Genomic DNA, 12,728 nt, shown 5'->3' on the forward strand with positions numbered 1-12,728 from the left:
TTTAGCTAATTATTGACTTTACAGATTCATTCCCTCATAACAGTGGTTCTCAACCTTCCTAATGCTGCAACCCTTTAATACAGTTCCTCATGTTGTAGTGACTCCCAACCATAAATTATTTACATTGCTACTTCATAACTGTAATTTTCACTGCTATGCATGGTGATGTAAATATCAGATATTCAGGATATCTGATATATGATCCCTGTGAAAGGGTCATTTGACTGACACTCCAAAGAGGTCAAGACCAGCAGGTTGACAACCCCTGCCTTACAATAGTGGAATGTTGAAAACTATTTATTTAAATAAGCCACCAACAGAACACTATGGTTTCTAGTGCCACAACTGTTGTAATCATGAACAAGACTGGCCTTGTTAACAGCAGGCATGGGTGATGAGGGGCTCAGGGGACTTTTCTCCTCCCCTTGAATCATTGGCCGATGCTATGTTTTGATAGAGGAAGAGTCATTGTCTTCAGGTGTAGCCCACCAGGCTCCATAGATGCTTCAAAACCCATGGTCACACAAACATCCCTGGTTAAATTAACTGGTTTGTAAAATCAAAACAAAAAGGCATGAATGTGGGAAAGGGCTCTGCGGGAAAGAAAGAGGGTTGATAAGAGTAGGAGAACAAACCCAGAGAGTAGAGCTAAGCACAGCTAGGATGTTATATGCATGCACAAAACTGTCAAGAAGTAGATTTTAGTTGACATAAAAACAATCTACAACAAGACAATAAGAAAATAGAACCAAAATGAACTTAAAATCTGCTTACCCTGTTGATGCAGTTGTGGCTGCTGCTAACCTGTGATATTTCCCTTTTAACAGCAGTTTGTGAATTCCCTCTTTGAGAATGTAGATGATATATTTTGATCACATCCTCCTCTAAATCCCTTCAATCCTTCCCAGACTCCTCTTCTCTTCCTTTAACCTATTGAATCCAATTGGTGATCTCTACATGGGCTTAGATGAAGGGTTATCCTCCGGAGCTCTACGTCCATGAAGAAAACTGACTCTCCTGCCTCTAGTCATTACCAGCTGCTAAACTCAGGAAAGAGGTGGAGTCTCAAGAGGCCACCTGACTCTAACTTTATATCTATACCCTCGCCCCAGCTTGATCTATGTAGGTCTTATATAGCATTAAAAATATAAATAATTGTTCTTGGTGCTATTGGGTAATTCTTGAAACCCTTGGATGCTTGAGTCTGATGGCTTTATGGATGGATGGAATTACTCTTCTTCTTGCTCGGCTGGTGCCATCTGAGTAAATTCTGTGCTGTCGCTTCAGTCCCCTCAGCCATTTCAGGACCTTGGAAGTAGGTAGGCACTCTTTTGCACAGAGTAGGACTCAGGAAGTCCATGAGAAGTGAAATGGATTTTCTGTGTGGTTTGCTGTTGTAATGTGGTTTATTTATTACACTACAGCAGGACAGCAGGGTGGCTGCAAGGTATGTCACCTGCTGCTCTTGCTGCTCACTGTGATATGCGAACACATGCGTGCGCACGCATGCGCGCGCGCGCGCGCACACACACACACACACACACACACACACACACACACACACAAATAGAAGAAGTAAGGGAGCAGACTTCGAGTTAGCTGCTAAGGAGAAGGGAAGAGGAAACAGATCCCTGGCTAATTTTAGTATTTCTGGGTAATGACAGAATAATAGCAAAAAATATTGTTAGGTCAAAATCATGAGGATTGAGTGTGGCAGAGAGAGGTGTCAGCACAAGAGTAACTGACATAATTACACATTTTATCTCTGACAATGTCAGTGCTCAGGTCAAAGCTAAGAATGCTGATGTCTTACTCAGGACATGTTCATTAGAGTAAATACAACTAAAATTAACAGATAATGTTAATGACAGCACTGTTAGATCAATTCAGCCAAGTTTCACTGACCAAATAACTGATGAAAGCAGCATACTGTCTTCCTTGCTATATTCTCTCTGCAGTGGGATTGTCTCATGGATAAAGGAGATGCCCTGTCCCTGCTGTCCCATTGAGACTTTCCACCTTTGACTGTCTTTCCCACCCCTGCTCCAAGTGACCATCATTCAGCAATCTACCTCTGTATCCCTTCCTAACCTTATCCTCTGTAAAAATAGCACTTGCCTTGCAGCAGATTAAACCAGGGCTGTGATGAAACCACACAAGAGGGCTACCCAAAAAAATGCACTAGCCTAGAGCAATAGGAGATGCATTAATTCAGTATGCCGAGATGAAAAATGAGCTGGGGAGTATGTCATTTATAACTGCTTATTCTGAGGCACTGACTAAATTATAATTTGTTAAATAAATTTGAGTGCATGTGGGAGCTTCTAGGTGACTTGATTTTGACACTACAAAGTTCTGTTAAAATGGCAAAAAGCACTCTAATTCATCTTGAGTTCTCCCTTTAGCAAAGCTATAAAACATTGAAAAATGGAAGGATTGTTTCAGGTCATAGGAACCAACTTAGTATCTTAGTAAGTGGTCCTAAGAACAAAAGAGAATAGATGAACCACAGGAGATCCTGGGCATCTCTAAGCCCTGCTGCATCTCCTGTTAGAGGGGCTGGCCACACAGTACCCACAGATTCACCTAGAGCTCTGACCCTGTGCTCAGGGCTGGGGCTCAGGACTGCCCACTGAGGAGTGCAGGGATGAGGCTGTTGTTAGGATGACAGAGAAAATGTTGGAGTACCCCTGTGAAAATTGACAAACTCCACAGATGATGAGGCAAAGGGTATGAAGACTAACTCATCTGAAATAAATCACTTGTAGAAAAGAGACCTAGGGTACCTCAATTGTACCAGAATATTTAGGGAAGAATTCTAGCATCCATGCATTCAGGGGTCACTGATACCTACCATGTCCAAATTCTTTGGCTACTACCTGAGCTGGTTTCAGATTTCTCTGGTATTCACAGGATATGGGCAGGTGCAAAGATGAAGAACATAAAAATTGTGGGGATATGGAAGTCTCAACCCAGATTTCAAAGGAGAGCCTAGGAGGCCAGCCAATGTGGCCAATGTATAGGGGTCAGAGTCTACTGGCTGGGAGGCAGAATATGTGAAATTCTGAGGATGGTTCAGCCCAAGTTTCTGTCTGGACATTTCACTGGGAATGGGACAGAAAGGCAACTTGCAGACTTTGTACATTGTCCATCAATACCAGTGCTAGATATATATCAATTTGTTCCTCTTCAGTTAAAGATGTCATCTCTACATTTGACAGATCAGTTCTCCACAAAAATATGCATTGCATTGTGAAGAACATTGGTAATATAAAATCAATAGAAAAGCACCATTGGTTAGCCACACATAAGTGGCTTAAGCCGGCATTTGTCACCTCCACACTTTAGAATGCCTGGTTCTTGTCATAATGCATACTTGTATTTGTGCTTTTTAAAAATATATTTAAGTATGTGTGTACACATGTATATGGGCATATGCACATGCCACCACACATGGGAGAGGTCATAGGACATCTGTAGATGGCCTTTTTCTCTTTGTCTTGAGATCCCAGGAATCAAACTCAGACCCTCAGGCTTGACAGCAGGTACCTATAACTAGCCTTTCTTTGGACTGTCAATCCTGAATAATGACACAAAGGCTTCTAATTAATTATGATAGCTCAGCCTTAGCTTGTTTCCAACCAGCTCTTGAAACTTAAATTAACCTGCTTATATTAATCTACCTTCTAGCTCATGGTTTGTTATCTCTTCTCAGTACTATACTTCTGAATTGCTATGCATCTGGCTGGTGAGTCTCCCTCCTCAGATTCTTTCCCAGAGTTCCTCTCTCTGCCAAGAAGTCCTGCCAATTCTCTCCTGCCTAGCTGTTGTATGTGGAAATCAGAATGCTTGACCAACAAAATGAAGTGGACTTTATTAGGAGAAAATAACTTACACAGGAAACAAATGACGGTCAGGGGCTCCAGCTCCAATCATGCAGACCCTGCCACCCAGATGCTCTCTGCAACCAGAAGAAGGGGCTTCCCAGTCCCAATTCAATCCTTTTAACAGGTCATGTCAGCACCTGTAACATGCCCAAATGGGCATAGTCAGTGCTACAGGTGTGTGTGGTGTGTGTGTGGGGTGAATATCTCACTACACCTAGCTTTTGGCCAATGAGCTCTTTATTAAACCAATCAGAAGGTGTCTTAGACAGGTAAAGTTAAACAGACACATCTTCACAGTTTAAAGACAGATTATTCCAATAGGAGCCTTGACCCATTGAGACATCTCTTGTGTCTTTTGTTTTTGTTTCAACCAGATATTCCCTAGTGTCAAACAATACATAAATATGGGATATGTAATTTTTTCCCTAAGCCTCATGCTTCAGAATGAACCTAGCTTCCACAGAACATGTATGTGGAATTAGCTCTGTGTGGAAAAAAAGAACATGTTTAAGACTTGATTTCTTAAAGACAAAACAATATCATAGAAATCTGGGTCTAAATCAGGTGCACTTACAATGACCCCTGAATGACAACTACATCCCCACTCAGAAGCACAAGGGTGAGACATCATCTCGAGCCATTTCTTATCTAAGATAATAAATTAGAACAAACTCTATATAAATAATTTATCTAGTTGGCCTCAGAATAGGCTTTTTTATATAAGAAATTTATTCTTAAAGAAGAATAAAGAGATTGTGCTAGAATCATTTGATGTTTCAGTTGTCACAGGAACACAATGGTTCTATTTAAGCCCATGGTTATTAAAATTATATGAGCGGAATTCAAAGAAATGTATTTTGATATCTGCTATTATGTAATAAGATATTTATTTTTCTTCTTGACAGAAGAAAACCTCTATCTTCACTATGAAGCAGGTAGGTCAGAGAAACAGAGCAAGTCTCTGTCCTATCTTGCTTCTTTCTGATAATAGTTTTGGCTCACTGCCTTATCCCAGGCCAGCTGCACTAAATGGCCATTGGCTTCATCATTCTAGCAGAAATGCTAAACATAGACTACAGAGATCGAGAGGCTCTTTAAACACAGGGACACTTTGTTCCAATTGGGGGGGATTTCCAGTTTTGTGCATGGGTTCAATGTTAGTACTCATATGGCTTTTTTTTTTGACAAAATGCTTTTCATATAGGTTTGGTCTCTTAGGATCGATTCCTTTGTTTGAAAAATAGCACCCACTGAAGTCTTGCAGAAAGAAGAAAATGAAGGAATCACGGGTACCTAGCTGGTCTGTAGTGGTGTGATGGACCAATCAGCGACCTGGGGTTTGACAAAGACAAAATAGGCTCCAAAGTCTTGCTGATAGGGAAACATAGCTGAAAAATAAGCGGTCTTGTCTACTGTTGTGGGAACTAGTATACTTTTAGAAAAACACAGGAGCAGTGTATTGTATAGATTCCTTCATCCGCTTTGTGTTTGCCAAACATGCTGCTATGAACCTGGATTGACATTCTGCTGATTGGTTAAGGACCAGATTGGAAAGAGGCAGGAATATTCTAGAACAACATGGAGGGCACCCAGGAAAGTGTTGCAGATATTAACTATTTAATCAACAACAAGTTACACTCCTGCAGGGAGTGGTTACCAAGAACACAGTGTGAAGTGCCTGAGGGCTTGATGACCACAGGTAGACCTTATACAAGACCCAGTTTCGTGTAAGGAAATAATTCTGCTAAAGAGTAGGGAAAACAATGGCAACAGCTGGCACAGCAGTTTGGTGTTGCTGGCACTGGGTTCTTCACCCTCCCTGGCTCCCCTAGTACTGACAGTTTTTCCAGGGACCTGGACCAAACAGTTGCTGGCTTTCAGTCCTTTGTCTTGGAGAACACCAGTCATAGGGAAATTCAGTATGCCAGCTGTGAATCATTTATCCCAAGTGCTAGAGAACAGCAGGAGTAAAACTCTCTGGGTACCAGAGTAGAACCGCTGGCACCTGAGCACTGGGAGACTCCTGGATGAACTCAGCAGATTTTCCGGGGTCATTACAGTTGAAATCTCGTGTTCTGGTTATTGGGTTAGGAGCTATCACCTGCTAACCCTGTCCTTCCATCCCAGGGATATCTTCTGAATGGTGGGGATGTTGGATTTCTGGCACTCAGTTCTCTTTCTTTTCATTCAGAAGCTGCAGAACTCTGCTCTTTGGGTGATTTTTTTCGGGGGGGGGGAAACTATATTGTAATGTCAACAAAGCTTCAAGTTGTCTCCAACCTTGACTGGTGTCAGAGCCCTGGATTCAAGGGGCTAGCTTCAGAAATTCTGATGGAAAACATGTACTGGAGTGACCAGCAGAGGGTAGTGTCATAGTCATTAGGTCACAGTCATATTTTCAAACTTTTCTAGTTGTGTTAGCAGACTGCTAACTCTAGGTTCTATCCCTGTGAATAGCAGAGCACTCAACTGCCTTCCACGTTGAGAAACAAATGTTCTCTTCATTTACTCCAGACATGTCAGTCCTAGGAAAATTAATAGGTTTAGAATAGGAAGGTTTAGGGAAGTAGTTATATCTGCAGCAATTTCTACTGGGTTTTAGTCAATGAATTCATCGCTGGTACCAGGGTATTGCTTAACTGACAGCTTCATTCTGCTAATTCCTTAAATAAGGAGAATACTGACCCAAGAAGGAAATACATACTTGCAATAATCAAGTCTTTAGAAAGCTCTGAAGAGAGGGGAATGTCAGAAAGTCACTTACTAAGTCTGAATATACAGGAAGGGAAGACAAATGTTCTTCTAATGGTGCCTGTAAAATATTAACAGTACAAAGTAAGAACATCAGTACATATCTCTGCCTCCTGCAGGAACCTACAAGTTTTTGTAGTGGCAATTTTACCAAAAATTGAGTTTATTGATAAAACAGAAGGGGTTTTGATTAAACAACAATCCCAAAAAGTTTGTTGATAATATTGAAACTGTGGCATCAGGGATTTTAATGAGAGAGAGCACATGAACAGAGAAAGTAGATAATGATTTCTGATCAAGTGGGGCCATGTGTGAATCCTCTGCTACAATTGCTTTGTCATCCGGGAAGCCTCTGCCCAGTGTTTACAAGTGGTCTCTGGACTTGGCTGCTACTGTGGTGGAAAGTTTCTTTCTTCTTATTTTCCTTTCATGTTTGCTTCTTTTCTTGTTTGGTTTTGCATTGAAATGGATAGAGAAGGAATGCAACTTTTGGTCCAAATTCAGTACATGTTTACATTATGCTTCCTTCCTTCCTCCCTCCCTCTTTCCCTCCCTCTCTTCCTTCCTTTCTTTCTTCTTTGAGATAGGGTCTCTGTATTTAGCTGTGGATGTCCTAGAACTCTCTGACTGGACCAATGTGGCCTTGAACTCACAGAGATCCTCTTGTATCTGCCTTCCAAGTGCTAGGATCAAAGGCAACATGCACCAACACACCTGGCTTACCTCATGATTTCTTCTTAAGTTTTATTTGCAGTGAGTATGTTTGAAGGAAAGAAAGAGGGGGGGAGGAAGGAAAGAAGAAAGGAAGGAAGGAAGAAAACAAGAATGAAAACAAGATAGACAGACATAGCAAGAAATACATTTTGTCTAAATAGCCAGTAATGACAATCCATTCAAATTGAGTGCTCCCAACAAGCCATTTCCCCAATCTTTGCAGCTCTTTAATGATTTTTTTTTGAGTTTTTTCCCCAAGATTGTCATCATTTTGTTTGATTCTACAAAACACAGGGGTTATTTATTATTTAAATACGTGGCTCCATTAGAAACCATTTTATAATACTTTATTCTTTTTCCACTAAAAACAAAGTAAGTAATCCTTTGTCCAAGAATGTCTAATAAACCTTGTCATCAAAACCAGTTTCTGAGTCATTCAGATGACAGTCTTGTTTATTGGGTTTATAGAGCCTTTCCTAGGATTCTTGGGATATGTCTGTTCGTAAGTTAGGTAACAGGGGTGATACTAGTCTTGGTTCTTAAGGATTTTAATGACATTCTCCTCCAAGCCTGACAGAGACCACCTTGTCCTCATAAGATTATCACAAACTTCAGCTCTCTGTTAGAGACTCCAAGAACCTTCTAACTCACCAAGGGGCAGAGTGGAGGTCTGCATCCCAATGCCCGATGCAGAGCAGATTTGCCTTGTACCTCCCCAGGGACTGGACTCATGAACAGGCCTTTATTCCCTCATAGTCCTGGAACCCAAAAGATCATGACCAAGGAGAAATGGCCTCAAAAAGCTGCTTCCTAATTCTGAGTACACATTTTCTGTATCTTCACATGGTGTGTGGGTTTAGCTCTGTGGTTTCCTTCTTTCTTAGTACTTTTATTTTAGTTTGAATCAGACCATTTCACAGATGTGTCTCAAAATCTTGGGCTATAGCATCCCTCTTGTGTCCACCTCTGACTTGAAGACTCATTTACAAGTGCTAGGAATCCATTAGAGGATCTGACCTTATGAGCTCATCACTTCTCAAAGATGCTATCACAATCATAGCGTGAGGCAGGCTGTTGGAACATGGGTTTGCAGCACTGGGCCTATTCTACTCTTATGCAAAAATAAGATACACAATGTACCAGGCCTTTTTTTTGGGGGGGGTCACCAGCTCCGAAATAAAGATATTATTATTAGTTATGGATTCTTGGCTCTATCTTAAGCTTGTCCCACTAGCTCTTATAACTTAATTCAACCTTTTTTTCTATTCATCTATGTTTTTCCTCAGGGATTTTTACCTTTTTTCAATTTTGTATCTTTCCCTGCTTCCTCTGTCTGCCAGGCTGACTGGTGATTGGCTGGCTTGCTCATTCTAGGCATCTTCCTCTTTTTCTCTTTCTCCTTCATTAACTCCTCCCTTCTCTCTTCTTTATTCCTGACTCTAGATTCCTCCTCCTACTTATTCTCTCTGCCTACCAGCTCTGCCTATCCCTCTTGTGCCTAGCTATTGGCCATTCAGCTTTTTATTAGACCAATCAGTTGCTGTAGGCAGGCAAAGCAACACATCTTTACATCATTAAACAAATGCAACATAAACAAATGTTATATAGTTAAAAATAATATTGCATAACAACAGAATTAATGACAATTTTAGAAAGCTCTGCTGATAAGACCATAAGAGTGTCAGACACCAGTATCTGGGTTTGTATTTCCACAAACATGCTTTACAGGATATTTCTGTTTTGTATATAGGAAAAAGCATAAATATTTCACATGCTTACATATTTTGTGTGTAAGATTGGAATACTTGAGTTTCCTTACCTTAAATGTATGTAGTAAATATTGTAATGAATGACAATGAAAGTAAGAACAATTCAATATTGGGGCTCAGCCTCTATACTGATACCTCAACAATGAATTAGGAATTAGCAGATGGTGAATAGCAAGTGTCTGATGTATTCTACATTCAAGGAGACCTAGTGTGGAAGAGGAAGTTCTTTTTCTAGATCATTGCTTGGGAAGTGGGCTATGTACCCTTCAGATACAACAAGGTTTGTGATGTTTGGCCCAGATTGAGTGTAGACATCACCAGAACTATAGGAAGAGGATGTTGAGCAGGGACTCTGCATCTGGGGAGAACAACTATGGAATAGGAGAATAGTCTGGGAATGTAACAGAGGCCTGGCAGGGAGATTATCAGAAGGTCAGGGTGAAGGGGCAACATCAACCCTGATGCTGGAAATAGATAGAAGATTCCCTGCCAGGGGACATGAGAAGACAGAGACTTAGCTTTGTCTGAATGATTAGCTGAGCAATTTCTATGTTTGTTTGTTTGATTTTTTTTTTTTTTTGGTAAGCAGTGTAGACATAGTATTCCAGGTCAGCTATAGAGGGATGTATAGAGGGATGAAGCATGTTTTACGTGACTGTCTATTACCTATGAGATGGATAGACAGACAATTGACACATGAAATATAAAGAGATAGATGATAGACACTTAGATGTGGCAGATGTCTAGTTTTATGTCAGCTTGTCACAACATAGTTATCTGAAAGAAGAAAAACTTAACTGAGAAAAAGCCTTCATAAGATCCAACGGTAAGGTATTTTCTTAATTAGTGATTGATGGGGGTGGTGCCATCCATTGTAGGTGGGACCATCCCTGGACTGGTGGTCCTGAGTTCTATAAGAAAACAGGCTGAGCAAACCATGAGGAGTAAGCCAGTAATCACCACCCCTGTGGCCTCTTCATCAGCTCCTGATTCTAGATTCTCACCCTGTTTGAGTTTCTTTCCTTACTTCCTTTGATGATGAATAGCAATAGGGAAATATTAGCCAAATAAATCCTTTCCTTCCCAACTGGCCTTTTGGTTATGATGTTTCATTACAGCAACAGTAGCCCTGACTAAGACAGTGGGTTTCAGGGAGATTATAGAATTATTTTAGATGATAGATAGATATGATATGGACAGACAACAAAGAGTAAAAATATAGAAATACCATGGTTATAAGGATATAGTTGAATTTATTGTTCCATATTCTGTTTTTAGTCTCTTTTTTATTATGAGGGAGATATAGTAAAGAAAAATTAGTAAATTGAAGATTTTAGAGATGATTCTAGAAAAAAAAATAGTGTCAACTAGTTGCTTACCTAGGAAATTGCATAGGAGCCAAAACACCCCAATTGGAGTTATGTTGCCAAATCTCAAATGCCAGTGGTGTGAGCTTTCTGACCATAGGTGTGGCAAGAGCCAGGTTGCCAGCACCATGCCCTGTGAGTAAGGCTTCCTCTTCGGTCCCAGTGTTAGGTCCCTATGAAAAGAAACAGATGCAGGCAGTGTGAGGATGTAGACACTCATTCCACAGGGCTTGGAGTAGAGGTTACTGCCAGCGCAGAGAATCAGAGGACCTTCCAAGGTCCCACTGTGAGGGTCTTGAGGCAGCCTACTTCACAGTCTATTAACACACATTGGGTTTAGGAGGATAGACACTTTGTCCAAGAGTGCCAGACAGCTGCTTGTTCTTTGGAGAGGCAAGTAACAAGAAGTCTTAGATGTTGGGTGGGATAGCGAACAGGATGTTTCTCACAGTTGCTGGAAAAAAATCACAGAATGTCCTGTGTGTGAAAATGAGACACATGCAGGGGCTCTAGGGGTGGAAGCAACTACCTGGTTCCTGGACAAATCTCCATAGCAACCACTACAGTTGAGTCTCCGATGACCACAAGGTCAGTCAGCAAACACTGGCATGCCCATGCCAGCCCTGCAGTGCTGTGGAGTGATGCTCAGGCCTCCAGCTTGGGGTAGAACACTAAGGCTCTCATTTTCTCTCTCTCCTTTAGGATTAGGAAATTCAATGACACAAATTCCCTGTGACCACTGGACAGCTGCAAATGTCGGGAGGAAACTGACCTTAACAGGTTTCCTCACTGGCAAAGCCCAAATAGACACAGAGGAAAACACACCAGCGCTAATCTGGACAGCTTTCTTATCTCCCCTGTGCCAGCACACCTGATCCTCAGCAATAATGTGTCTGGGTCGATGGGGATGGGGTAATCTGCACCCGGCCTCTTCCCGGAGGCTCTGGCAGTAGGAACAGAGGTACTGGGGACACCTTCACACAATTTGATGGGGTTGCTAACACATACATTTATCTCATTTGTGATGTACAACCAAGAGTTTAAGCACCCCAAACTAGAATGGAAACTCAGCTATTAACTAGAAAACCCCCACATTCTCCTTTGCTTCATTATTATGGAAATGGCCACCATATGTACAACCATGTGTATCATGGCATTCTGCTTCAGAAATATCTTCTCACTGTACCTGCATTTCTATAAGAAATTGGATTAGTCATCCAGTCCATGGAAGAAATGTAATGATCAACAAATTATGCAGGAGAAGACTGGGGTGGTGACGGAGGTTGAGACAGAGGATGCCTTAGTGATCAGGGCTGCCTGAGTCCATTGGGTGGGATGCTCACGTCTGTTCTCTCCTCACACCAGAGGCAGTCCTGAGTGCCTGATGAGTCTAGCCTTGTTCCTTTGTTCCTTTTCCCTTTCAGGAGAAGGTGAAATATTTCCGGGTTATTTTGTTTTGTTTTAAGTCATGGTCAATATGGGGGGGGGGAGAAGTACTGATACAAGGCTGAGTTTAAGGTGATTTTAAACAATAGGGTAGATTATAGCTATAGGAAGAGTACATGCTTAATGTGTACACAGTCACTGGACCAATAGCCCCACCCTGCATGTTTACACACACACACACACACACACACACACACACACACACACAAGCAGGTGAAGTTTTGGACTCTTTGTTTGTTTGTTTGTTATTGGTTATAGTGTGTAAGAAGAAACTTAATTTAACATTATTTTCATGCAACAATGAAGACGGTGTCTAGGAGAGAAAACTCAATTATAAAGTCTGTGTTTTTTTCCTCATTCAGGAGTAAATTTGGGGCTTGGCCTTAGTGAGCTGTGTTTGAGTGACTTCAACTTGTCCTTGGTAACTTCCCTGATCTCGTTGCCCCCCACCCCCACCCCATCGTTCCTAAGTGGCTGCTCAGCACCATACTTCATATTAGTGTTCAGGCAGAAAGAAGAGTTTGGGGAATCACTCTCTTTTACAAAAACCCTTTTCTAGCTCCTTTAGAGTGCTTTGAGACATGCATAGAATAAAACCCTAAGAATGAAGAAATTAAAGTCAAACTTGAAACACCTGAAATTGCTGTATCACTATATATTCCATAATTGCCCCTGATGTTATATGAATTCCTTCTGGATTATCTCAGAAGACAGTGCCTGTCTTGCACAGAGAATGGGGAGTGACCTGTGGGGTGCTCTCTGCATGGAGACTGGGGAGTGACCTGTGGGGTGTT

Source organism: Phodopus roborovskii, unplaced genomic scaffold, assembly GCF_943737965.1.
Source record: "Phodopus roborovskii unplaced genomic scaffold, PHOROB, whole genome shotgun sequence".
Lineage (NCBI taxonomy): Eukaryota > Metazoa > Chordata > Mammalia > Rodentia > Cricetidae > Phodopus > Phodopus roborovskii.